Genomic DNA, 24,656 nt, shown 5'->3' with positions numbered 1-24,656 from the left:
TTGCCTTACTTGGTGATGTTTTACGCAGTGAAACAGTAGATGTTCCGAATTTTCTATCACGTCGCAGGTGTCGCAGATGCAATCATCTGTTTGTTTCATCTTCCAAAGCCAGTAACGAGAGTAGTCGTGACCTGAGAAGATGCGATTCAGAGTTCGGGTTTTGAAGTTACTGATGTTTAAATTATGATACCAGGGTTTGTGTGGAATATTATTTTGCAGTTGAAAGAACCCGAATAGGATTGCACCGTGAAAACACCATGAATTCCATATTCACAAACCATAAATTGTATGGTTTACACCATGATTATAATCGTCCACGATACCGTGAATACACATTGGAATTCATAGTTTACGACCGTACATTTAACCTTTTTCCGAAAATAACCATGAAAAAGGGGTATTGTTATGCAGCGTGACCATGAAAAAAATGGCGATTTTCCATACATTGAGAAGCCCAAAAATATGAAGTTCATTGTTGTAGCATCTTCCAATTTTTCATAGTAAAATCATGAAAATCCGATGATTTTCATTGTTAAACCGCTGTAATGAAATTTTTTGCTTATGGTGGGTTTTTTTTGTACTCGGTTTTTTTCTGTCATCATTTTTTCATGTTTGTTTTAGAAAAAAAACAATAAATTTCTTGACATTTATTATTTATTCTAATAATCTTGACACATTACTTACAATTCATTATTCACTGGACTGCTTTGAGGCTCGCATCCCGTCATCCATTGGCTACCGGAACCTGTGCCATCCGCAGAGTGTTTGTTGCTAGAATATAAAATATTATTAATGATTGTCTCCTGTTAACTTTAACTTTAACTTACCGTTGCGCCAATCTCCGAACACTTTGAATAAACATATTAAAAAAACCTTCTAAAACATATAAACAAACTTTCGAAAACCCTTCTCCCGACCGAGAATGATTGCGGAGAGAAAAAAACGTCCCACGAGCTGCGGCTGTCAAAAAAATCGCCCTACACGCAAAACTTGGAATTGTGAACTCTTGAAAAATTTACGCTCGCCGGATGTTGTTTTTACCATGAAGTTCATGGTCACATTGAAATTCAATGGAAAAAGAATGTGATACCATGGTTCTGTTCTATTCGGGAACTTACTACGTTTCCCCTTTATTGCAGCATATTCTAAGTACCAGTTTTGTGCATTTTCTTCGCTCAAGTTTTCAAAAAATTTGAAGCCATCGTGGATGAAGATTTTGTTTTGTGGATTTGGTCCAGCTCTAGTGACCTTTTTGCCAAAGAATCAGCTATTTCATTTCCTCTGACATCCACATGCCCGGGGATCCATTGGATTCTAGTGTTTAGTTGCGTGGTTGCTAAGATATTCGCATCCAGATTTAGAGTCAGTCATGACTGCGGCATTTAATAATCCTTCCTGCTGTATGTATTGTACAGCCACGAAAATTGCTTCCAGCTCGGCAGACATTATACAGACCATATTCTCCAGTTTACGACTTACTCTGTAATTTGTTCTTTCATGGAAGATTCCTATTCCGCAAGCTTCATGGTTGCTCGATGCGTCCGGGTATTTTATCTGTCGGTTTTTGTATTTTCCGTGTATGAGACTTAGGTTGAATTCACAGTGAGCGCGAAGCGAAGTGCGAAGCGAATTTCCAATTCGCGCGAAAAACCGCTTCTCATTGAAACACGTTGAAAAAGCATCGACCGGCCACAGTACAAGCGAATTTTCGTGCGAAGACCCGGCTCGATCGCGTGAATTCATTCTGTTCATCCGGACATACACTGAAAATATTCTTTCGAATATTTTTCATCGCAAATGATTATTTATCAAAAAATCTTTTCAAAAGTTTATTTATTTAATTTTCATTGCCGTTTCTGTGTTGGTTATGAAAAATGCACGGTTTTTTAAAGCGGATTTTTGAACAAACGCGGTTTCAGTCTTTTTTAATTGAAACTAATTCTAACTGGCAACAAACGTTCGGCATAGGTGTATAGGGTGAAGAGATTGAACGGATAGAAGTTGGAATTCGTTGTCCGACGCCATCTTGAAATCCAATATGGCCCCTACCTCTCAACTTTAAAAGGCTGGCAGTGACTGAAAAGCACATGAAACTCCCACAATAAGGGTATTGGATGAAAGTGCTCAATAAGTAGAAGTCGAATTTGGCTGTCCGACGCCATCTTGAAATAAAAGATGGCGGTTTCCGCTAAATTCAAAATGCAGTAAATAACTGAAAATCGCATGAACCATCCACAATATAAGAAATAAGCAAAAGGGATCTAAAAGAAGATGAAAAATAATTGACAAAAATTTAACAAAAATTTTGAGAAAACTGCAAAAAAGCACTGAAAGAAATAAACAAAAATATGACAAGTGTTATAAAAATAAAGTAATATTGACAAAAATATAACAAAACTGTGGCAAAAATATGAATAACTATTGCTAAAATTTGACAAATGACAAAAATTTGAAAGAACCATGACAAAAGTATGACAAACAAAATAATAACAAATGACAAAATTTTGAATAAAACACGAAAAATGTGCTGAAAAAATTATGCCGAAAAATATGACAAATATTACAAAATTAGACAAAAATATGATAAAAATTTCACATAAATGGCAAAACTATGACAAATGTGGAAAAAATATGACAAAATTTGACAATAAAATAACCTGACAGAACTTATATAAGGATAACTATTTGACTACTAATTTACAAAAATGACAAAGTAATAAAAACAATTTACAATAAAATCACAAAACTGACACATACATATATAAAACTATAAAAAAATTATTTTAAAGGTGGTAAAAATATGGCAAAAATTTGACATTAAAATGAAAAAATAAGACAAACGGGCTAGAATATGACAAAGTCCTGGAAAAAATATGACCAAAATTTGTTAAAATAATGACAAAAAACTGACAAAATTATGAAGAATGAGATAAAAATATAACAATATACTTTTAAATATATATAAAAAAAAAATTACAAAATGATGACAAATACGACAGTAGAATTACAAAAGTTTAACAAAAAATGAAAAAATCCGAAAATATAATGAAGAATGTGTTACAAATATATGGCAAATTAGACGAAAAAATGACAAAATATGACAAAGACAAATCTATGGGCTTATTGTGATATGTGTAGCTCAATTGGCGAGTTCAAATACAAGAGTAATCATCGAAAACAGTTGTACTGGGTAAGACTTTCAGTATGAAGAGAAGATGGTAAAACGACTATAATCGAACAAAAAAAGACAATAATAAAAAAAACTTACAATCAAATGAACAAAAATCTGACAGAACCATTGAAAAAAAAAGACAAAATGCAGATTTATGTTATTTTATAGCAAAATTTTGTCATTTTTGTAATTTTTGATTAGTTATTATATTTGTCATATTCATATTTCATTTGTCATATTTTCCATAATGTTGTCAAATATTTGTCAAAGTTTTTTTTTCGTGTTTTGTTAATTATTGTTATTTTTTGTTATTTAGTTTAGTCAATTTTAATTAATTTTTGTCAGATTTTTTTAATATTTTGGTCATGGCTTCACCATTTTAATGTCACATTTATCAAAGTTTTGGTATATTTTTCTAATATTTTTGTAATATTTTTATCACCTTTGCCATATTATTCTCAAAGTTTTGTCAGCGTTTCGTAATTTATGTTGTCATAATATTGTAAAATTTCTTTTCATAATTTTGTTATATTTTTGTCATAGTTTTGGTAGATTTTTTTTCATGCAGTTTTCTGTCATTTGAAATATTTTAAAATTGAGCGGAAGCCGCCGAATGGGATTTTAAGATGGCGTTTCATAGCGTCAGACTGCAAAATTCGACTTCTACTAATTGATTCCTTTTACCTAATACCCTCATTATGGGTGTTTTATACGATTTTCAGTCATTTAAAGCATTTTGATGTTAGGCTGAAGCCGCCATCTTGGTTTTTCGGAATTAACGCGGAATGTTTTTTTGCGCGCGCGCGTAATCCACGCTCACAGTTTTGATTCTGCAAATAAATTTGCAAAGATTTTTTCACGTGTGAATAGTTTTTGCAAGACACAGGTTTTTTTCAGTGTTGAACCGCTTCGCAATTCGCGTGCACTGTGGCCGGCCTTCAAAAACGAACTTGCGAAATTCATCCGGTGAATGAATATTTCGCTTCGCAGTTCGTTTCGCGCTCACTGTGTTCGTACCCTTAGGGTACGAACACAGTGAGCGCGAAGCGAACTGCGAAGCGAAATATTCATTCACCGGATGAATTTCGCAAGTTCGCTTTTGAAGGCCGGCCACACACGCTAACTTTTGGCTACCCCTTAACGAATACTTTTGACCCGTTATTCAATAAGACTGGGAGAACTCCTTTTAAAGGATACACCCGCTGTACCCTTTAAGGGGTACTCAGCTTGATAACGCTTGCACCGGATGAAATTTACCCCTTATTTCAAACGCAGCGGATGAAAATTACCCCTTATTCCAAAAGCTTCCGTATGGTGGAAATTAAAGGTTCTGTTAATTAGAATGTTCCCCGGAAAATAAATAAAAACGAAATGTTTTATTCCATTTTGTTTATTGAGATGCCAATTATTTTTAAATTTGGATTCACTGGAATAACTTTTTGTATATTGATAGATGATATTCTCTTGAATATTATAATTATCTCCTGAAAGCTGAAAGAAAACAAAAGATTAGATTTTAAGTTAAGAAAACATTAACTATCAATCTTACCTTCAATTTTAGATCGCCGCTATGCGTTTCATGTTGAAATCTATTTGTGTCTGCCTGGCTCGTCCGGCACTTCCCAACAAACATTTTTTGCTGAACAACCGCTGAAACATTGTTTAGTTCTAATTTTAAATCAGCTATCTTGCTGAAAGAAGGCAACCCAAATTCAGAGAGAAGCTGCTGTTCAGCCCTTAAACATCGAGATCTGGAGAAATTAATCAGCGAAGATGACATGAAACCACATGAAACGTCAATTGACGGAGCAACAAAAAAAAAAACAAAAAGAATGCTGACCGATGTATGTCCGATGTTTGCCAGTTAATTTTCCCCTCCCGTGTTATTTTTTCTTCATTTGAACTTGTCTCGAACTTTGAACCTACGACTTGTTGGTCTCATGCCGCAGAAGGCAGAACCAACCATGCATTCTGCGAAGGAACAGGAAAGTGTCGCTCTTAAGCGACCAAAATATTTCTCAACCAAAGTCAATTTCATATGAAGAAATTGAAATGGCTACGAGAATTAAAATGTAAATTTTCCGGCAATGCCATTTTATCATGCAAAATGAGAAATTTCGAATCATTAGACGATTCACAAGATAATTATGTTGATTCGTCATGAATAACAAAAAGTTTGATATTGCTGAAAGACGCTTTCGAAGCTACCCTTGTACAGCTGACGGTTGTCAAATTTGAAGGTGTCAAAAATGGTTGGACAAAGGCTGAACAAGTTATTCTTCAGCCAATTTTCCCCTACTTTCTATTGGCTGAAATAAAACTTCCTTATACGCTGAAACAGCGCTGAAATATTTCTTTCTTCAGCAAGAAAGCTGAAACAGCAATCAGCAGCTCAAAACAGCCCGAATAGAAAAACATTGTGAAAAAACCATGAATTTCATTTTCACACTACCATGGATTTTACGGTTGACACATGAATATCATGGTGCAGGAAACCTTGAATTAACTGTCAAGTTAATCTTTTTCGACATTGAAATTTATGGTTTTCGCGAAATTAACCATGAAAAAAGGGGGTTGTTAAGCAACTTAACAATGAAAAAATCAACTTTTTTCCATACATTTCGGAACACAAAACGATAATATTTATGGTTATTTTAGCTTCCAGCTTTTTACAAGGGAATCGTGATATTCATTTTACTTTCATTGTTTTGACGATGATCATTAATTTTCACGTTTTTTTCATGGATTTTATATTTTTTCGCTTCAGCTCATATTGCATTGCTTATAGTTAGGGAAATAAAAAAAACAAAAAGATTCATTTATGTCATAATATTTATTCACAAATCACAATCCACTTACAAATTTACATAAATATTTCTTTGAGAGTCACTGTTTCTTCGCGAGTTCTATGTAGGTATACTAGCTCAGGTTGAGCTCCAGAAATCCTCCTTGAGAAATCCACCGTCACAGAATTTGATTTTTCGGCAGACATCCGGTAGCGCTTTTTTTTTTTTTTTTTTTTTTTTTATTTGGATGGATTTGTCCGGTAGCGCGATTCTCCGTGGACTGATCTGCCTCAACATCGTTTGCTTCTCCTGAAATAAAAAAAAAACATAAGTTTCAAACAGCTTAATCCTTAAAATCGATACAACATACCATTATTTTAAGTGAATTTACAGCTCTTGGGCAAAGTTTGAACAAAAAAAAATTCAAACACCTTCGCGTACCACGTGCACCAAACCTGATGAAAATTTTCGTTTGACAGCAAATGCTACACGCTCGTTTTGAAATCCAACTAACTAGGCAGAACATACAGTGAAATAATATATTTTTACAGTGGTTTTCATGGTTGCTGTAATATTCATGGTAATTTCATCTTCATACACAAATTTTACTTCCAAGGAAAGATTTTGATTTTACATTGTTATTCACTGTTATGTTAAAAATTATTGTTTATTTACTGTAAGACCGCGGTCTTGGCTATTCGGGAGCATACGATCTGAGAATTGGCGTTTTTAATCAGCAAAAATGTTTGTTGGGTTTGCTGTGCTGCTGAAATGAAATGAATGAATATAAATTCGGAATGAATACAATTCAAATTTTTACAATTACAACTTACCACAACATCTCTCATCAGGCCAAATTCAACGCTTTTAATGTAACGCATCTAAAACTGCCCTTTTTGAAGGGAATCGAGCCTTTTAAAATAAGGGGTAATATTGATCCGATATAATGACCCGTTATTTGACAGATCATGGGGGTTCTCAATAACGGGTCAATTTTACGCCTTTAAGGGGTAGCCAAAAGTTAGCGTGCAGTGCATGCGAATTGCGAAGCGGTTCAACACTGAAAAAAACCTTCGGTGTTGCAAAAATTAATCACATGTGAAAAAATCTTTGCAAATTAACGAAACTGTGAGCGAGGGATACGCACCGCGCAAAAAAAAAACCAATCCGCGTTAATTCCGAAAAACTCAATCAATTAGTAACAGTCGAATTTTGCAGTCTGACGCTATGAAACGCCATCTTAAAATCCAATACGGCGGCTTGCGTTCAACTTTGAAATAATTTTAATGACTGAAAAACGCAAAAAAAAATCTTCTAAAACTATGACATAAATATAACAAAATTTTGAAAAAAAATACAATATAATAATAACAAATATTACGAAACGCTGACAAAACTTTAATAAAAATATGGCAATGGTGATAAAAATATTACAAAAATATTGGAAAAATATACCAATTTCATGATAAATTTGACATTGAAATGGCAAAGCCATGACCAAATTAAAAAAAAAAACTGACAAAAATTAATAAAAGTTGACTGAATAATAACAACAAATTAGTAATAATGCCAAAACTCGAAATTAAAAACTTTGACAAATATTTGACAACATTATGGAAAATATGAAAAATGAAATAAAAATATGACAAATATAATAACTAATCAAAAATTACAAATACAGACCCCGTTCGTTTTTGGCAACACGCCCGAAAATTTTATGTTGCCAAAATCGAACGGTTTTTTTTTGTCACTTTTTCATTTTTGATTTTTAATTCAAATTAGTCAAAATTTATGTAAAACCTTATATAAGCATACAATTTTTCAATTTGACTCAATTATATTAGTTATGAGCATTAAACATGGAAAAATTCATTATTTTACTGTTTAAAACTATCATAATTAAGCCGAATGAAAAAATTTCATGCTAATATTACGTTTTACATTAATTTTTATTTGTTTAAAATGAAAATAAAAAATAAAAAAAGACAAAAAAACGTCTTTTTTGGATGTTGCCAAAAACGAACGGGTTTTGCTCGGATGTTGCCAAAATCAAGCGGGGTCTGTATGACAAAATTTTGAAATAAAATAACATAAATCTGGCAATACTATGACCAAAATCTTACAAATGTGATAAAAATATATGCAACAAAAGTATGAAAAAATGTTACAAAACTATGATAAAACAAAACTATGACAATTGACAAAGGTTGTCATAGTACTGTAAGATTTTTGTCATTTTATTTTAATTTTTGTCATAATTTTGTCATGTTTTCGTTTGTCATATTTTTGTCATAGTTCTGTCAGATTTTTTGTTCATTTGATTGTAAGTTTTTTTTATAGTTTTGTCTTTTTTCGTTCGATTATATTCGTTTTACCACCTTCTCTTCATGCTGAAAGTCTTTTCCAGTACAAATGCATTCGATGATTACTCTTGTATTTGAACTCACGGACATTGGCTTAGGAGGGAACTTACATGCCAACTGAGTTACACATATCACAAGCCCATAGATTTTTATAGATTGTGTCATTTTTTCGTCGTATTTGCGATATATTTTTTACATATTCATCATTAATAAATTATTATTATTATTATTATATGTTTGGATTTGTCTTTTTTTTTTAATTTTGTGATTTTTATGTCGTATTTGTCATCATTTTGTCATTTTTCTTACATATATTTGAAAGTATTTTGTTATATTTTTATCTCATTTTTCATAATTTTGTTAGATTATTGTCATTATTTTTGACAAATTTTTGTCATATTTTTTTCAAAACTTTATCATATTCTAGCCATTTTGCCTAATTTTTTGTCAGATTTTTGTGATTTTATTGTAAATTTGTTGTTATTATTTTGTCATTTTTGTAAATTTATTGTCAAATATTGGTCCTTATATTAGTTCTGTCAGGTCATTTTATTATCAAATTTTGATTATAATTTTATCATAATTTTTTTTTCTCATTTGTCATAGTTTTGCCATTTCTGTGATTTTTTTCTCATATTTTCTATTTTGTAATATTTGTCATATTTTTTGGCTTAATTATTTAACCACATTTGGCGTGTTTTATTCAAAGTTTTGTCATTTGTCACTATTTTTTTTGTCATATTTTTTAATTTTAGTAATAGTTATTCATATTTTCCCACAGTTTTGTATTATTTTTGTCAATATTACTTTAGTTTTATAACACTTGTTATATTTTTGTTTATTCTTTTCAGTGCTTTTTTGCAGTTCTCTCAAAATTTTTGTTAAATTTTTGTCAGTAAATCCCTTTTACTGATTTCTTATATTGTGGATGGACCTTACGATTTTCAGTTATTTATTGCATTTTGAATTAAGCGGAAACCGCCATCTTGTTTTTCAAAATGGCGTCGGACAGCCAAATTCGACTTCTACTTATTGAGTACTTTCATCCAATACCCATATTGTGGGAGTTTCATGTGCTTTTCAGTCACTTCCAGCATTTTAAAGTTGAGTGAAAGGGGCCATATTGGATTTCAAGGTGGCGTCGGATAACAAATTCCAACTTCTATCCGTTCAGCCCCTTCACCCTATACACATATTGTGGGGCTTTCATGCCACCGGTCGTTTATTGCCAGTTATAATTTGTTTCAATAGAAAAAGACTGAAACCGCGTTTGTTTCGAAAATCCGCGCTAAAAAACCGTGCATTTTTCATTACCAAAACAGAAACGGCAATGATAACACTGGTTTACAAAATTTAAAAAAAATCGTGAACTTGAGTAACTGACCAACATTTTTAATGTAAAATCGGGCGCTGAATCCGAAAATGAAATTCAAAAAAATCTCAGTAGAACCGTTTTTGAGTTATGCCCCAAATTTGAAATTTCGGAAAAATTAAAAAAGTTCTTGTACTTAGATTGGATTATCTCGGACGGCACAGCAGTAATTTGAAATCCCTCTTTTGCATATTGAAGGTGAATAAATTTTCTATCGATCATTAGAACACCGTTTTTGCGTTTGACCAGTAGTATTGTTGATATTAGTGACTTAATGAGAGAAGAAATAATTAAAAACGCATCTTTTTAGAAAATTTTTTGTTTCAACGAAAGTTTTAGACTCAATAGTAGCACTCAAAAAATCTGATTTTCTTTTGCCCTTGAATGTTAATTTAAAACAAAGATTTCAAGTGGTTGTTTATCAAAATCGGTTGAAAATTGGATAAGTTATGGCTACTTTACCATAACTGTAATTTTTGCAGTTTTAATAATTTAACGAATCGCAGTACACTTATCATAGCATAGGAAGAATGAAACATGATAAATTTCACTCGCTCCAAGTCAAAATTATTTATTAGCTTACCAGAAAGTCACATGCCAAATTTGAGGAAGATCTGACCATAGGGAGGGTTGCTTGAATCCCAAACGTGAATAAAATTTTAAGGCTTTCTGCCCTACTGATTTTTCATCAATAACTTTTTTCGTCACAAGCCGATTGTTTTTTATGGTAAATTTTTTTTAAAGCCTAAGTTGAGACAAATTTTTCACCCGAAGACTGCAACACGATTGGACTTGAAGTAAAAAAGTTATTGCAGTTCCAAGGCCGCAAATTTTGTCCAACACGCAATGAGTACTTTTTACCCATTGCGTTTTATACGAGAATTTTTGACCAAAATACAATCTTTGAACCGCAATAACTTTTCTGTTACAAATCCAATCGAGTTACAGTTTTCGAGTGAAATATTTGTCTTAACTTAGGCTTTAAGAAAATCAACCATAAAAAACAATCAGCTCGTGATGAAAGAAGTAATTGACGAAAAACCAGTATTTTTCGTTCCTTCCGGGCAAAATACCTAAAAATTTTATTCACTTTTGAGACTCAAGCAACCCCTCCCTATGGTCAGATCTTCCTGAAACTTGGCATGTGACCTTCTGGTAAGCTAATAAATAATTTTGACTTGGAGCGAGTGAGATTTATCATGTTTCATTCTTCCTATGCTATGATAAGTGTACTGGGGTTCGTTAAATTATGAAAAACTACAAAAAATACAGTTATGGTAAAGTAGCCATAACTTCTCCAATTTTCAACCAATTTTGATAAATAACCACTTGAAATCTTTGTTTTAAATTGATATTTAAGCGCAAAAGAAAATCAGATTTTTGAATGCTACCATCGAGTCTAAAACTTTCGTTGAAACAAAATTTTCTCTAAAAAAATGCGTTTTTAATAATTTTTTTTCTCATAAAGTCACTAATATCAACAATACTGTTGGTCAAACGCAAAAACGGTGTTCTAATGATCGATAGAAAATTTATTCACCTTTAATATGCAAAAGAGGGATTTCAAATTACTGTTGTACCGTCCGAGATATGTTTATCTAAGTACAAGAACTTTTTTAATTTTTACGAAATTTCTTATTTGGGGCATAACTCAAAAACGGTTCTACTGAGATTTTTTTGAATTTCATTTTCGGATTCAGCGCCCGATTTTACATTAGAAATGACCTTCAGTTTACTGAGTTCAAAAATGCTGTAAACTAGTGTAATTAAATAAATAAACTTTTGAAAAAATTTTTTTTGATAAATCATTTTACGATAAAAAATATCCGAGAGAATATTTTCAGTGTATGTCCGGATGAACAGGATGAATTCGCGCGATCCAGCCAGGTGTTCGCACGAAAATTCGCTTGCACTGTGGCCGGTCGATGTTTTTTTCAACGTGTTTCAATGAGAAGCGGTTTTCCGCGCGAATTGAAAATTCGCTTCGCACTTCGCACCGCGCTCACTGTGAATTCGACCTTAGAGTATCAGCAGCGGTCAGGTGTCAAAGCTATAATAACACTCTATTTCGACACTTCGACGGCGCACCGCAAGGTTTCAAACCAGGTGTTATTTTGCTCCTGGGTGTTAAAAAAGCAAGCCAGGAGTCAAATATGAATACCGACCAGCTCCTGATTTGACAGGTGCTAAAGTGTCTAGGGAAAATTTAGAAGAGAAAATAGCAACAAACAACAACAACACCTATCGATGCGTCACCAGTGGCAAAAATGGAAACCAGTTTAGCACTTACCGGTGCGCAAAGAAGCTGCTAAGAGCACCAGTACCGGTAGGTGCTATCCCAGGCAGGGTTGCCAACTATTTTTCAGAAAAGTCTGGAAGATTTTTAAAAAATGTCTGGAAATTTCTGCAAATGTCTGGACACCTAAGTTTTGAAGGTGGCGACCTTTTTTTTTGGTCCCCAGATCTCAATGTTACAATAGTATTTTCTGTCACTATATCAGTCACGTGCTCTGTCTGAGTCTCAATTTAACATACATCCTCAAATCATTTGCCAAGGTTTCGAACCCTTATTGAATTCATAGTTCATAGGTTCTACTAATCATTTCCTCAGGGTGGCCACTCGAAATCCATTTTGGATTTCCCGCATTTTTCCCGACTTTTTCCCGCATGTTAACATGAAATTCTCGATTTTGTAAAACAGGAAACAAAACAAAAATCCGAATATTTATTTTTGAAACCACCTAGCTAGACCTAGCTTTCTAAGATTTGCTTTTGTTTTTATATTTTTTTCAAAAATCGTCCTGAATTGCCCGACCATGTAGAAACGTGTGATGGAAAGTATGGTATTTTTATGTTAAAAATCATCGTTCTTTGAAACTACTATTTTGAAGATACTTTGCTCAAATTCGACCTTCATATAATTCAATATCAAATAAGCAATTTCAAATTGCTTAGCACCTGCTTTGACATGTTTTGTTTCAGATTTCACAGAATCCAAATACCTTTGATAACCAACGCCCTAGCAGCGACAAGTCATCTGATGTCCTTTCAATTCTTTGAAACATTTTGATTATCAGAGAAACTTATTGGAAATGATCGATTCAAAACATGAGGGAACAAATATAAGGAAAATGAAATAATCGCTCTTGGTTTTATAATTAAAAACTCTCTGGAGTATTCGACCGAATATTTGTTAGGCCGAATAGTTTATAAGGTCAATATTCGGTATTTGGCCGTTGGCCGAGTACAAATTTTTTCGTCCATCATGCTTCCTCTCTATGAGCGTCAGATAGAAGCTTCAATTGTTTCGCCTCCTCGGCCGCCTCTCGCTTCCAATTTGCAATAGTTTCTATAACAGATTGTTTTCCTTTTTTTGTTTTAATAGGACTCGAAATCTCTCGAGTGAGTATAACGAGCATACTGGATTAACGATTTCGTTACGGTTATTCCCGTTGTTCAATGAAGCAAGTTAAAACTAGTCAAAACCGATCCAACACGGTAGGAGGATCCATTTCGACCTGGTAGAAATCGGTCGAAGCCAACCGGAAAGAGATTGATAATCAACTGTGAATCAATTTCTACTTGTTTCGCCTTTTTCGTTCAAACTTCATTGAACAGACTTTCACCAAGCCAAAAATTTCCGACTTTTCGGGAGAAATTCCCGGCTTTTTCCTGCATTTTTCCCGGTGGATTCCAAATCCCGTCTTTTTCCCGCATTTCCCGAATGGGTGGCCACCCTGTTTTCTGCCATATTACACCATGACAAAATTGAATTTTCATAGAATCTTAGAACAATTTATGTCCAAACACAAAAGTCTGGAATTGTCTGGAAGAAATGCCAAAAGTCTGGAAGTCTGGAAACCTAAAAAAAAGTCTGGCAAAAGTCCAAAAAGTCTGGAAGATCCAGACAAAATCTGGAAGGTTGACATCACTGATCCCAGGTGTTAACCCGGGACACATTTTCGGTCTTATTTTAGCTTTAGCAGCTTATTTGCGCACCGGTAAGTGCTAAACTGGTTTCCATTTTTGCCACTGGTGACGCATCGATAGGTGTTGTTGTTGTTTGTTGCTATTTTCTCTTCTAAATTTTCCCTAGACACTTTAGCACCTGTCAAATCAGGAGCTGGTCGGTATTCATATTTGACTCCTGGCTTGCTTTTTTAACACCCAGGAGCAAAATAACACCTGGTTTGAAACCTTGCGGTGCGCCGTCGAAGTGTCGAAATAGAGTGTTATTATAGCTTTGACACCTGACCGCTGCTGATACTCTAAAGCTAAAATAAGACCGAAAATGTGTCCCGGGTTAACACCTGGGATAGCACCTACCGGTACTGGTGCTCTTAGGGTAAGTTGTTTAAGTACCTTTTTGTCGGTTGCTTTTTTTTCTCCATGAACCTTCTGTTAATTCTGATTTTATATTTACTTGTACTTTCTGTACTTTTCTTATTGCAGCTGCTATGTTGTTAAGAATGTTGAGGTGAGACTGAGCCAGGCGATTGATGAAAGTTTGTTTCTCGGAACCGGAATGTTGGTTGTCTTCTAATTGCTTCTTGATCGGCGAGTTAGTGTAGAAGCGTTTCACCAGTTGTTTTCCTGTGGTATTAATCCTACGGAAACTCGGTGATATTTGGCCAGCGATTGGGTATAATGTGTTCAGGGGTGTTGATTTAGTACAACCTGTTACTTTTCGGAGGCATTGGTTACTTAAAATGTTAATTTTTTCCAGATTCGTCTTGCATGCTGAACCGTACACGCTACTGCCATCCCGCATACTAAAAAACTATATTTCAAATAGTCACTACGATACATCTACAGCTCCAGAAAAAGTGATTGTCTCTGTAAACGTAGCTATTATTTTAAACTTTACTTCGACAACGATAAGAACTTAAAATTAACGTCATTGTGAATAAGTGATGGTATCTGGAAAGGTGGATGAATGGTTCAACGATTTACTTCAATTTTATTAATAGTCGTAAAACTGTTCTCGAATCATAACGCAAAGCGTTCATGACGTCTGTCAAACTCATGTCAAAAATAACCTAAATGCTGGTCAGAGATGCCAGATGATTTGAAAAAAAAAGCACAGCACAGATTGAAAAATCTTTTGAACAAAAAAAAATTTTTTTTGATTATTGAGTCGATAACAAGCAGCATTATAGTGCATGGTGGTCAAATGTTAGATACAAAGTTACAATTTCTTATAAAGCTTATGATATTGTTCTAGATTTTACACACCATGCTATCCACAATAAGCTTTTAGTTGAGTTTAATATCGCTTCCTTAAAAACAACTTTTTGTATTTCTTAAATATGCTTAATTCACACACACATCTATATATTCTAACCTTTTTAACGAACAAAGATTATTTAGGTTTGATCTTTTCGAGGACTCATGAGGCGATAAAAAGATGAAATAAAAATTAACCCAACTATGTAGAACTCATTGTTGTTTGAGTTTAGGGAATATCACTTCTACTTTCGTTTAATAAGTTTCCAATAAAAGTTATTTATACTCTATGTCCTTGAAATTAACCTGTTTCTTATAGCTACTAATTACTCTTTTTTATTTTCACATTTTTATTTCATATTTGTACAATATTGATAAATCAGTCTCGTTGGCATCCCTGCCGACAACATAAAAAACAACAAACGTTTTCTGCGCGCGTTCCCCCAAGAAGTCCTGTGTGCCGTTCCAGCAGCAAATTTCCACCGTTTGGCTGTCGACTGAAGGGAATCGGTAGCCGTCGTGATTATCAGGACAGACAAGAAAAAAGCCACCAGCGATGTTTGCAACAGGTAAATTCCACATACAAATATTAACATCAACTAATTTTAGAAAGGTTTTTTTTTATTTCAGAAAGAATTTTTCTGTATGTGTGCGTGCTCCATTCCCGTATACGATTCAGAATACGGTACGCATAACGTTGGAAGAACGTCATATCGGATCGTTTTATAATTATTACTGTAAATGTTCAGTTACAAGTGAACTTTAAGAATGACTCTAACATAAACAGTTTGATGGCAAGAATATGTTTTTCCTGAGCGGTTTTTGAACTTTATCACAACTGTTTGCAGAACAGTTTCTCCATACAATTGTTTAAACAGTTTTAAACAGTAACATAACTTCCCAAGCAACCAGAATTCCCTTAAAAAGGTTCCATAGAAGCTTAATCAGCTCTCGTTTGTGTCTGAAAAGAATGCTAATCAGCCCAAAATTTAAGTTCTTAAAGCTACTTTCAAGTTCGTTTAGGTGGCTGTAGAGAACGCTATTCAGCTTCTAAGAGAATGTCAAGAAACTTCTACGCGCCGAAAAAAAAATCCGATTGACAGATTGCTCTGACAACCACATGTCAGATTGCTAGGTTGCCGCCCGAACAGAACAGAACCATGGTTTCACATTCATTTTCCATTGAATTTCAATGTGATCATGAACTTCATGGTAAAAACAGCATCCGGCGAGCGTAAATTTTTCAAGAGTTTACATTTCTGAGTTTATCGTGTATGGGTGATTTTTTGACAGCCGCAGCTCGGGGACGTTTTTTTCCTCTTCGTTATCATTTTCGGTCGGGAATCAGGTTTTTTTTCGTAGGTTTTTTAAGTTTATTCGAAGTGTTCGGAGGTGGGCGCAACGGTAAGTTAAAGTTAAAGTTAACAAGAGACAATCATTATAATAATATTTCATATTCTAGCAACCAACACACTGCGAATGGCACAGGTTCCGGTAGCCAATGGATGCCGGGATACGAGCCCCAAACCAGTCCAGTGAATTATGAATTGTGAGTAATGTGTCAAGATTAATAGAATAAATAATAAATGTGAATAAATTAATTCGTTTTTTATAATACAAATATGAGAAAATGATGACAGAACAAAAACCGAGTACAAAAACCCACCATGAGCAAAAAAATTTATTACAGCGGTTTTACAATGAAAATCATCGGATTTTCATGATTTTACTATGAAAAATTGGAAGATGTTACAACAATGAACTTCATATTTTTGGGCTTCTCAGTGTATGGGAAATCGCCATTTTTTTCATGGTCACGCTGCATAACAATACCCCTTTTTCATGGTTATTTTCGTCAAAACGATGAAATGTATGGTCGTAAACTATGAATTCCAATGTATATTCACGGTATCTTGGATGATTATAATCATGGTGCAAACCATACAATTTATGGTTTGTGAATATGGAATTCATGGTTTTTTCATGGTGCAATTCTATTCGGGCGGTCTATCGGCTGCTTACACGCCTAGAGAATTGAACCGCTGCTCTCTAGATTGCAATGAAACTCACCAGCCTCTCGACCAATCCAGCAATAGCTAATTGCCACTGTAATGATTAGTATTTAAACTTAATGTCATTTGAGATGATTGAGTGGGTTGGTCAATAGAAGGTACCTTATTTCGTTCAAAGGACTTTCAGTACACAATATGAATCATAACAAAAATTCGCATCATCAAAAATTTATTCGAATATCTTATTTAACATTTATAAGAAAAATTCGAAAAAATCTTGAATTCCATTTGTAAATATCAGTACAGATATTAACAAAACAAATTCTGGTCACACTGACTAAAAATATCGATTTAATTTAAACTTATCGTTTGATTAAAAATAAAATACACCCTTTTTGAAGATGATCCATGATTCTTATCAAAATAATAATAATTTTGGGTAAAACACATAAAAATGCATTGATTCGAAAGTACACTGATAAATCATTTCACACATTTTGCAAAATAGTTTCACACATTATCTGCAAATATATGGAGCTGTCAAACTCGAGTGTGGTTTTCACACACCATGCAAGTTTGAAATTTACACATTATACGAATTCGCAGATTAAGGAAAAAGTGTGTGAAATCACAAACAGTCATGCGCGAGCCAAGCAGCAATCATATCCCTAAAGTCGCTTCAAGTCATGAAAGAACAATGGCAAGTAAACCCGCACAGCACCTGAAATTTTGAAAATAAATCGACTAATGCATGAATTTCTCTTTCAGATCCGGCCTGGTATCGCCGGCTTGTTCTGGCTGGTAGAAAAAGCTCATGGAATTGCTCCCCCCGCAGCACTTAAATTAAATAATTACTGAAAATGTGCGAGAATTAAGAAAACAAAAAATTGGATTTCAAATCATGATGTTTCAATATCCAAATGAATGAAAATAAGTTTAACTATCACCTCCCGTTTACCTAAATTGAACTGTTTTGTGATATTCACACATTTTCCTGTTTTAAACGCTTTTTGCATAATGTGTGAAACGCACACATTTCGTTTCCTTAAGCGGTATTTCCCATTAGTGTGCAGCGGTACCTTCACACATTTAATGTGTTGGTCTACTTATTTCCAAAATGTGTGAAATTTGACACACTAAAGTGTGAAATGATTTGTCAGTGTATGAACAAAATGTGCATCACCTTAAGAACAAGGTTTAGGTTTGAAGAAATTTAGTTTTTCCAATTAAAACTAAAATGCTTTTAAATTTGTTTTTGATGGTATCATCGGAATTTAAATAAATGGAATCCATAATAAAATATAAAATTATTTATTTTCGGAATCAAAACGCTGGCAAGGAAAAAAACTAGCTGATACGATGGTTTCAATTAACCCATGCAAACTTCATTCAGAGGGACTACAGCCAGGGGGTCCGGAACGTACTACCGGATTTTTTCGGTGGCTCTCTGGTTGAAGCATCTGAAAAAAAAAATAAAATAATTAATTTCACTTGTCTGAAGAAAACCTTTGTTCTGACGCACAGGTTTGGGCAGTTTTCTAGCTATTTAAAAAATTTAAAACTTACCTTGATAGCTGCTGGCCGAGAAACACTATGATCCATTGTAATTTTATTTATTTTGGATATTAATTGCCTCGCCTGGGCCATGGCCAGGCCGCCTCTGACTAATTTTTTCACTATTATTGCTGGAAAATTTACTTTTTTTTCTTTTTTTTCCACTTTTTAACTTATCGTTTTGAAGTTACACTCTCATTGAAATAAACCTATTTAAGTTTATAATTAAACCGAATTTTATTTTTAAGTAATAGAAAATGATAGTGTACAAATAACAAAATTTTATTGCTATTTTCATTCGACTTTTTAATGAAAACCACTGAGAAAAATGCATTGGAAAGGTAAAATAAATCAACAAAACGTTTTTTTAAACTAACCCCCATTCTTTTTCTGCGTGATAGAGATAGTTTTAGTATAAATAGGACGCAATATTTTTTTTTTTTTTTTTTTTTTTTTTTTTTTTTTTTTTTTTTTTTTTTTTTTTTTTTTTTTTTTTTTTTTTTTTTTTTTTTTTTTGCTTTATTTATTTATTTGCAGCTGAAGAAGTCTTACAAACTGTTGCCAACTACTCTAAAAGTGGAATTATAAAGTGTGTAAGCATTACTATATCCTAATCATAAATAATAATTCGATTTGGGGTGTATTCTAGGGTATACAATATTCAATTCAATTAATAAACGTTTTTTGGTGAAAAAATAGGCGGTGTAAAAAATCATTTTAGCAAGGGAAATCGCGCACATCTTTCACACGAATAATTTTAGAGGTATCACTTTTGCGTAGTAAAACCATTCCGTTCGCGTACCAAGCGTATTTAAAGGTGTTTTCCTTCTGGTATTTCCGTGCAGCTCCCAAGAGTTGTTGGTTGGCCGCAGTTAAGCGATGATGAAAATATACAGGCTGGTTGCATCCCAACCCAAGAGTGTTGCAGTTGATCGGCCGTATGCGGGAAGTTTTCAAAATCTTTTCCTTCAATCTGGAATTCGTAAGGCAAACTAAAATCGGTTGGATACCTTTCGAATTAGTTGAATTTAAACGAGTAATGGTTTGTATTTCATCGTCTCGGTATTCAATCTTCAACCCGTTCATTATCGTTCGAAAGAGAACAATAAGGTTCTCATCAGCAGCGATTCGGACAACGTTGGAAATTAATAAATGGTTCATCATACTTGCTTGCTTCAGTTCGTTAAGCTCGCACATGACATCCTCATTTATTTGGCGGCATTCCGAATGATCATGTTTCACCTGCAGAAATTCCTTGGTTAGATGACCAATATCGGTTTGCTGATTCGATAGCGTTGATTTCATTTCCTCAAATTCGTTTGAAAGATACTGCTGGGAAACTTTAACTTCGTCCACTTCAGTCCGGAGATTAGCAACGGCTTGGTTGATAGTGTGAGCTACTTCATCGATGCGGGCATTTGTTTGGTTACAAGCGGCTTGTATGTCGTTTTTTATCATCCTGTGCAAGTCAGCTAGTGAGATGATAGGTTGGCTCACGGGATCAGTCGTTTCTTCCTCACGGTGTTGAGTGTTTGCAACTTGGCTGGCGATTTTTTGATGCTTGGATTGGTGATTTTGGTTAGTCCCCGGTGAGACAGTTTCTTCACTGGAACCGTTGTTGAGTTGTCGTTTGATGCGGTTGCGGGACATGGTGATAGCAGTGAATAACACAAAGCGCTGCGATGAGATCCTCTGTTATGGCGTTGAAACTATCAATTTTCAAGAGCAAATTGTACAATTTTCAATCAAAAATAACGTCGACTTATGATTGCGATCGATCGAACTTAACGTGAATTTTAAACTTCGACGATGGAACAGTAATGTTCAGTGGTTCGTTGTCGAGAATTAATCTGAATACACGGCAAATTTAATCCGGGAAAGAAGCGCAAGAGATACACGACCGTCAAGCAAGCGAGCTTACTTACTTACTTTACTGTAATAAAATATTCCAAGTTCTACCACCAACCAGAACAAGTCTCTGCTTTCCACTGCCCAAAGTGCTGCATCAACAGGTTATGGGCCCAGCACTACTGGAAAGGAGGAGTGGAATCAGTAGTGGCAGGTTAACCAGTCAAGAAGCCAATGGGAGGACGAGCCAGCGCCGGGAATCCAGAGGAACGTCGTCGAGCCAGAACCGTGTGAGCAAGCATGGAAAAAATCGCATCGAAAAACGATCAATTTGCCATCGGTGGTGAATTCGTTCAATTCTAACTGCCAATCAAAGCAATCGGGAATGGAAAAAGTTTGCACACCGAAATGAACGCTTACGATTGCAATCCCGAACGAATGAACTTTGACAAGCTTCGGGTAAACGAACCGAAGCACAAAGCATTCACCGCAGTAAACCGGATCGCTTTTTATTTTCACCACGGACATTCGCACTGATTCGCAAACACAATCACCAAACGATTGCAATCGCGATTGTATTGGCGAATGTTTCGCAAAGGAATTTCCCGGTAAAAGATCAAGCCATCGGGTGTTTATTTTGCGGCTAAATTTGTGTGTTACGGCAACCGCGCTCGCCTTTTGCTCTGGTATTGCATTTCATCCAGGCGCATAGCTCGGAACTCACATGGATTTTTTTTTCTATTTAATCGACGTTTCTGGCAAGTTTAGATTTTAAATTTGTCAGAGACGTCAATTTAATAGCTTAACGATATATCGCAATGATAAAAAACATTTTTAACATGGATTTTGGACAAAAATGGTGGCTCGAATAAAGCGGAGGATCGGATAACCGGAACTTTGATGAGCGGGATTCAACTGTACATATTTCATGCTATAGCACTGAGATATTTCAATGTAATCAAATATTTACTGTTAATGTCTTGGAGGTTATGCAACTTTCATGACAATTATTAATAAAAATATTCTTGTACAATACCTGAATTTTGTTCATATTATTTACTATTTGCATACTCAAAGGCGCTTATCGGGCTCACTGTTTACAAGGACTAAAAAGCATATTTTTTAGACCAAAATTTTAAAGTTATTTGTTGTTAGCTGTATTCCTTTCGTAGTTTTTGCTTAAGATGTGAAACAACTTCAAATGGAAGAAATACCTTGGTTTTTCAGATCAAATGTCTTTCAACAAATGAAGAGTACATTTGGTAAAATTTCACAAAAAGAAGAGTACGCTCATTTCTCTATCGAAAAAGAGTACATGTACTCAATACTGATGTTATGAAATCGATTGGTACATCTTTGTACCTGAAAATAATCACATTTTCGTAGGTGATGGAAAGAATTAGAGACATTAGCTATCAAAGAACGAAAGAACATAAGCCGTAAATATCATGAATTTTTCGAAAAAGATACAACGGCTCACCGGCAGGACTTGAACCTGCAACCTGGAGATTGCAGGTTCAAGTCCAGCCGATGAGCCGTTGTATCTTTTTCGAAAAATTCATGATATTTACGGCTTATGTTCTTTCGTTCTTTGATAGCTAATGTCTCTAATTCTTTCCATCACCTACGAAAAAGTACATGTACTCTTTTCGAGTTGCCGGGTGTGGACTAGGCTTAACACAAGTTATATTGCTCCTACAGAGAAAAGTTGGATTTTTGCAACTCTTCCATAAGAAGAAGAAAAACTACCGCAAGACGTCAAAGCTGTTGCACTGAAACAAACAATTCAGATTATATTTATGAGTTTTTGCGGGCAAAAAAACCATTGTTTAAAAGTCAATTATGAATGATGCAGTGACATTTAAATCCGTTTTCAATGCATTTTACCAATTCTTAAATGATTTATCACATTTATTTAGAAAAGAAATGTATCGAATCATTGATTTAAAAAACAAAACGGGAACCAATCTATTTCTTTATTTATAAAAATTTATTTTTTTTTTATTTATAACTAGTTTATTAAAGGCCTTTTACTTTTACAAAGTTTAAATGTGCCGAGGGTATTCGTTTCACTGGTTAGTAAGGAAGGGGGCCGTAATAGTCGCGGCGACTCAACAGTTAGAAAAAAAAACTTTAAACAAGGAAAAAGGAAGGGGTTTATAGGGGTTATTCTTCAGTAACAGTTTTCCATTAGGGTCCGGTGGTGGCCTCCTTTAGCTGTGGTTTCGGTAGCTACGGTTTGCATGGTATCGGTTTCCAACCTTCTGGCCAGCCTTCTTCAGGAATATGTCGAACCCGTTGGATGAGAGGTAGTACTAATAAATAAACAAAACAGACATTAAATGAAGAACACACAAGGGGAGAGTTTACGTGGGTAAGCGGACTAAACGACCAAGTCAGACAGCTTGAGATATTTGTAAATTGGGAACAAATATCCAAAATCTAAGTTTGCCAGAATGTCTCGAATTGGAACCCCAGGTAATCTACCTCGGGCCCTAAGGGTATCCAGTAACATAAAAATTTATAGTATTAAGGGATTCATTTTCTAACTTTAAAGCGGATGGTATAATAAGAGCGACACGTCAAGTAACGCGACGGAACAAGCATCACTTTTTCCAGAATCATTTATCACTCCATGTCATAATTACAAAAAAATATAGTGAAGGGATTATTTTCAACGTCTCAAGAAAAAATCTAATTCCATTAATTTGCAGTAGATAAGTTGACTTCAGCCTTACATATTTACCATTCCGTAACAAATTTAGTTAAAAAAATATTAACTCTTATAGTTGTAGAATAAAATATATTTCAAAAACTACTCTTTAACAATCAACATGAAATGTTTTTTATTACCTATTTTCGTGATAAAACAACTTAAACAACCACTGATTTAAAAAAAATGGATGCCTAAGCCAACCCAAAACATTTTTCAGATTTTTTTTCATCTTTTATTTATAGAAAACCATTGATATTTTAGAAACATTTATTCAATTAAACAAACAATTTGAAAACATTTGGCCACTTAATTTCTACCGAACAACATACAACGGCAGTAAAAAATATAAAAATAATAAAATGGAATCAAATGTGATCGACATCTGTGCATTCGGGAATTTCATTGACTACTGCTAATGAAAATGAATTTTCCGATGGAGCAATCGTTGTTGTTGTTGGAATTGTTGAACGATCCACTTCCGCTCTGTTTCGGAAAATTTTAAAAAGATTTTTTCCATATTGCATCTGTTAACCGTTCCGTTGAGTTCAAACTTGCTAACCCAATTTCCGATTGTTGTTGTTGTTTTAAATTTTGGCAAGCTCTACTTTTTCCAGTCCCAAAAAATAGTACCCAAACAAACAATGGGCAATTGTATTAGGAGACGCATGCTTCTCCATTTCTGCTTTTTGCAATTTTGATTTTGAATTTGCAAAATCTTATTTCACTTCTACCTACCTTTTCATTCGCATATGCTACTCTTTATCAAAGGACAACAAAAAACACCACCAGAAAAGAAGCCTCAGATATAAGATGATTATTTTCTTCAGTGTTACTCGGTTACACTGACAAAAAGGCAGCCCATCAATCGAGCTGTCAAATTACGGTTGTCAAATTTCGGGTCTAACTACCGTTGCGTGAATCCAATTTTTCTCTGAATACGCAATAATAACATCATAACAAAACACAACGTTGACGAGCGCGGGAGCCGTAACGCACAAATTTAGCCCAAAAATAAACACCCGATGGCGAATTCTTTACCGGAAAATTCCATTGTGAAACATTCGCCAATACAATCGCGATTGCAATCGTTTGGTGATTGTGTTTGTCAGTCGTTTGCACTCAGGCAAATTATTATTATAATTTTCATAAGATTCATCTTATGAACCACTTTTTAGAGTGTAAAATAATGTTTCATAAGAGTCTTATGAAATTCTTTCAATTGTCATACGATGTTCTTATGAAAAATAGAGGAAACGGCATTGTGAAAAAATAATAAACACATTCATTCATTGCATCAGTTTTTTTTTCCATCATCTAACAGTACGAAGCAATCGCCAGTTCATAGATATTATAGTTTTGCTTCAATGTTAAATGTAATTGTTATCTCCGGAATGGTAAGTTCGATTTGATGTTTTTGGTGTGAACGTTTAATATATTAATAAACTAAAATACATTATCCATTTACTTTTCAGCAAGCTGGTCGGCAAAAACGCAAGGTCGAAGAAAAAGATGCGGCAAAAAAAAACTTTGATGCGCTGCTGATGTTGACCATGAATGATTAAATTTTAAACAAATTTGGCCAACAATAAAGTGAATGTTTTCAGCAT

At 34.2% G+C, this 24,656-nt stretch overlaps 2 long non-coding RNA genes across 2 annotated transcripts; one reads left to right on the top strand and one right to left on the bottom strand.

The window, feature by feature from the left end:
• Positions 1 to 15,324: 15,324 nt before the first annotated feature.
• LOC129740199 (uncharacterized) lies at positions 15,325 to 15,720 on the top strand. The gene is made up of 2 exons (XR_008736143.1): positions 15,325 to 15,488; positions 15,550 to 15,720. It is a non-coding gene; the product is annotated as an uncharacterized LOC129740199 (long non-coding RNA).
• Positions 15,721 to 18,226: 2,506 nt separating this feature from the next.
• Positions 18,227 to 18,720, bottom strand: LOC129740389 (uncharacterized). The gene is made up of 2 exons (XR_008736224.1): positions 18,498 to 18,720; positions 18,227 to 18,391 (listed from the first exon to the last, which is right to left on the bottom strand). It is a non-coding gene; the product is annotated as an uncharacterized LOC129740389 (long non-coding RNA).
• Positions 18,721 to 24,656: the final 5,936 nt, after the last annotated feature.

This window comes from Uranotaenia lowii, chromosome 1 (genome assembly GCF_029784155.1).
Source record: "Uranotaenia lowii strain MFRU-FL chromosome 1, ASM2978415v1, whole genome shotgun sequence".
NCBI classification, from domain to species: domain Eukaryota; kingdom Metazoa; phylum Arthropoda; class Insecta; order Diptera; family Culicidae; genus Uranotaenia; species Uranotaenia lowii.
This window is presented reverse-complemented; position numbering and strand designations above follow the sequence as displayed.